The following is a 4,918-nucleotide window of genomic DNA, read 5'->3' on the forward strand; positions in this document are numbered from 1 at the left end:
TATATTATTACTCCATAATAATTAATGTAAAACAGAAAATATGCACAACGTAAAACGAAAATTTCTTGATCTAAACAAAAACCATAACCTACAAACAACAAACATAAAAATAGACGCCCATAGAATATGCTGATTTCACACAATTTGATCGACCAATCACATTTCATGTTAGTGGCGGCACCAGAGATTTAAACAAGCCAATCACAATTTGCGATCACAGCGCTACAGTTGATTGAACTAAACAAAACATTTCCCCAAGGTCGCCTATACCGTGAAATTTCTATTTTTTCTATGAGGCAAAAATCTAACCTAAGAGTTAAATTTCATTGTTTTGATATTTCTCCACATAAAATAATAGAATTTAAAATTATTGACTCATTCGGTGTATACAGATGCTAATCACGGAACGTTGAGAATTACAGTTTCCACATAAATTCCTTTTATTGTTTGATTTAAAGAAATCCAATGGGCCGAAACAACCATCAAACATTTTTGGAAACATATGATGATGCTGCTCTCTCATATCCCTATTGCCGATTTTGGTTTCACCGATTTAAAAGACTTTGATGTCAATAACAAAGAACCTGAAGGACCAAAATTGTTCGAAGATAACCATTTGCACGACTTAGTAGAAGAACACCATGTTCAAGCTCCCAACAAGCTTTTAGTTTAGCAATATATAAATTAACTGTTCCAGTTGTTTTATGCGACGTATAGATAAAATTCATGGAAAATAACTACCAAAAGAATAGTCTGAAAATGGCACATCGAACCGTTTCAACATCGCGGTTTAATTACTTGGCAGGCAAAAGCAAAGAGAGTTTTTGTAATGTCAGAAGTCATGAGTTAGCTCAGGGCAGCTATCCACATCGATACCTAAGCGGAATATTCATAGTCATAAAGTTCTGCTGTGTATATGACTGACTGAAACTATCATTACAGTTAACATATATTGTTTTCAAAATGCTGAAAAGGACGAAAATTAATCGATAATTGGAGTGTTACCATACCAAAATCGCTCTTTCGACGCGCTATAAATATATATTGTAACGTTTCTCAATAAATGCCTTTTTAAAAAATATAATAAAGCAAAATAATAATCAGAAGACATACAAGACTAATATGCAATGTGCTGTATATTGTAAAAAGTCAGTGTACTATATAGCGGTGTGACATGTTTAGCTTATAAGGATTATATTATCGTGTATATTAAAATGAATGAATAATAAGTCAGTTCATAAGTTAAAAACAAATGGATGTCAAGTAAAATAAAAGTTTTTGTTTCAAACCTTACACGCTTCACAACATTTCGCACAATATAACAAACAAAATAATTAATTTTTGATTACACAAATATTGAAATTAAAGGAAACATAGCTATATCGACAAATCACAAAATGTGCCACATTAATTAAATTACATGTATACAGGCAACAATAGAAGATCTTTTGAAATAAAAAAAAGAATTTTCCTTGAAAAAATAAATTACATTCCAACATCCTCTTGCTATAATTATAAAGTTAATTGAATGAAACAACAAGTGAAATCATCTAGAATATTTTATGCAACTGCAATTATATATTTAATTTGTTCCCTCTCTCGAATCGTTCGTTCTATAATAACAGTAATATTAAATATAATATTATATACTTTCTTACTTCTATTATATATTTTCCTATGAAATATTTATTTCAAACTATTTAGTAAATCAAAGATACATATTTAACAAATACATAACATTTCAAAAACTGGTAACTGGCTCAAATTAAAATTAAAAAGCAACCAAATATTTTCTATTAATATTAGTTGGTAGATGAATAAATCTCTGGAACTAATTTAAATACTGGAACGAAGGAAAAATATGCAATTAATATTTTTGATTGAGTTGTGAACTCAGCCCAAGTCAAATATTCTGATCAAATTCTCACCGTAAAATAAGGGATAATTAACATTTTAATAAGATCGGTTTGTAACTTTTTCATAAATCATTCCCACCCACTTAGAATAACACATAAATATGTTTTTTAAACTTTATATTATATACCATATATTAAACCTAGAATCATTGATTCCGGAACCTTAATGTAGAGAACCTGCTGCAGCGGTACTATCTTCCTCCAACATCCTTATTTTCTTCCTTGTGACTAGTTATTGCTCCCTCCGTCCAAATGTCAGCTTTTTTTCAGCTATAACTATGCGGTTCTCGTTCACTTTTTGAACGAGAACCGCATAGTTATAGCTGAAATCCATATTATGTACATTAAACATAGTACATTTTTGAATCTACTGGAAGTATTTTTAATATAATACACTTTGAGTCCTTCATTTTCATTTCCTTTTTAGGTCCATTTTCTCTCTAAGCACCTAAGCAGCCGCTCAATCCTATTTAACAGCTTAGTTCATTCTGCAAATAAATGGATAAAAATGTCCTTAAAAACAATAACAAAACCGATGCTTTAAACGCGCCATACTTGGCATGGTCTGATGGGCGGATCTTCCGAAGAATCTACTCTTAGTCTTACTCTAATCGATTTCAAATTTGGGAAAATGTTCTAAACATATACTAAACATACAAAATCGACTATTTTTTTTTTGAAAATTTGAAAAAAGAAATTTTGAAATAGTATAATTATCAAGTAGGCCGAAGCTGACCTAACCAAAAAAACAAAAAAAATTACAATAATACAAGTGTAATATAATATTAATAGTTAGTATAATATTAATCATAAACATAATATTATCAGAATGAAATATAGAACTAAAATATGTATTGTGTAAAAACGATACTCGCACATAATTTAACATAAATAAGATGTCCAAAATGAGTATATACATTGATCATATCTTCAGAAAAAGCAGATGTAATATAACACAATTAATACGATACTAGAAACTCTAAGACATCAGTGTGGTGTATTGTAAAGGACTTGTGTTTTTACATTATAATAGATTACATTACATTACATATAATTGACAAAGATAGCTTTAAAGTTGTTGTTCATTTATTAATATATTATTCTGCATCACATAACTACATAACATTCACTACATAACTACACAATATTGCACGATTTGGTTCTCTTGAGCCTGCGCCCTTGTTCATTGTTATCCAAACCTTTCAGTACTTTGGTGTTCACATGGGAGTACTCATATCTTGTTGCGAATCTGATAATTTCCTCCATGATAGTTGAAATCCAGAGGTCTTGATGTAAGTAATTCTTCCATAATATCTGGGTACACACTTTTTAGAACTTTATTCTGAAATATTTGTATCATATTAATAATATTTCTCGCAAAACATTCCTGTAACTGAATTCCGTAGGTCCATATGGTTCCTTTCTTTTATTTTTAATATACCCTTTCAAACGAACTTTTGCATCAAGATTCAACCCAAGGTACTTATTATTACTGTATAATATAATAGTATTATTCATATGTTATAATTAACACTAGCTTTAAAAATTAATGACTTTGGTATCCATATACATTTAACTTAAATAAAATTATAAACAACATATAAATACCTAACACCTATTCATTTATGTTATTATGTTTGTCACACCGCTGATATTTTTCTTGTTGACCTTTGATGTTACAAAAAATATTGCGCTCACGCTCGAACGCCACAAACCAGCCATACATGTTTTATATTACTTGATGTTTCATCACCAAAACCTGAAATAAGACGTTCCATACATCGCCGTTGAACTCGACCTCATTTTTAAAATAAATAAAGAGTATATTCACCATAAGTTACTCTTTTGCAAAATTATTTAGCACTACGTAAAAAACGAACAGAAGTCATTTTTATATTTTCCGTTACTCGGAATTATTCATTTTGAAATGGAACAATATGCTTGAAAACAAATACATAGCTTAAAGATATTAAATGACTAAAAACAATAACTCTTTCAATAACAACTTTTTTAACAAACTTTTCCAATAGCAAAACTATTGGTTTTGTCAAATTGACAAGCGATTAAACCACCGATAACACAGATATGCTCACCGTAGAATCAAATGGCATTCTAGATAATTTAGCACAAAACAATCATCTCGATCACGCTAGAAACGAAACAGAGTAGGGCCATATGCTTTGAAATTATTTTTACGTTAGTTACTCGTCAGTCGATAGTATTTAAAGAATTAATAAAAAAGAGTAAATTCGCACTTCAAAAAACCCAAAGGATTAACTTGAGTGAATTCAAGTACAATATATACATTAAAATAAGAAATGTAATATATAGAAATATATATTTTTAACAACATTATAATTTACAGCTTCATACTACTAAGATAGAATTTAATTAAACATTTTACCTATTCAGAATTCATTCTTTCAATTTAACATTAATTTCCAGTTATTATTCGATAGACTAGAAAAAAACTGTATTATTCATTTTCATTGTGTGCCACGTAATAAAATTGTAATTTCAATACGAAGAAATCACTTTAATGTCGCATTATTATCATAAAATTATCTTGAACCATGAACACATGCTTGATAAATATTCGAAATTTAAATAATAATCAATACAAATTAAAGTCAGAATTAAAAACATATGATAATAGCACGTTCTTTTGTATTCAAGAGACTGCAACATAATACATAATGTATGTTACTTGGAGTAATTTTTAAAAGACGAAACCAAAATTGGAAAAACCGAAATTCTTTTAAGACCATTATACTGCCTGAAAATAATTTATGATGTTCCAATAATCTAGTGTTTTAAAAGTATCCCTTTTCTTAGTTATTTTAATTATTATTTTTTTCGTATTCTCTCAATTATATATTTCATGGTTCTTTTAACTAACATATTTAAGTCATTATGAACCACTTAAAAACGCATTGCCAAATTGTCCATTTGTCGAAATTACTTACTTCGTCATTTGTAAACAGTTTCAAAGACAGAAGCAA

The 4,918-nt window shown here is 28.8% G+C and overlaps 1 long non-coding RNA gene across 2 annotated transcripts; it reads right to left on the minus strand.

Annotated features, from left to right (window-relative positions):
• Positions 1 to 2,984: 2,984 nt before the first annotated feature.
• LOC143193340 (uncharacterized) lies at positions 2,985 to 4,268 on the minus strand. Of its 2 annotated transcripts, XR_013004989.1 has the most exons (3): positions 4,010 to 4,265; positions 3,525 to 3,675; positions 2,985 to 3,258 (listed from the first exon to the last, which is right to left on the minus strand). It is a non-coding gene; the product is annotated as an uncharacterized LOC143193340 (long non-coding RNA). The 2 variants fall into 2 exon arrangements; XR_013004990.1 differs by lacking the exon at positions 3,525 to 3,675 and having other exon boundaries at positions 4,010 to 4,268.
• Positions 4,269 to 4,918: the final 650 nt, after the last annotated feature.

Source organism: Rhynchophorus ferrugineus, unplaced genomic scaffold (assembly GCF_030347505.1).
Source record: "Rhynchophorus ferrugineus isolate W39M unplaced genomic scaffold, kcgeb_rfMv2 rfM3, whole genome shotgun sequence".
Classification (NCBI taxonomy): domain Eukaryota; kingdom Metazoa; phylum Arthropoda; class Insecta; order Coleoptera; family Curculionidae; genus Rhynchophorus; species Rhynchophorus ferrugineus.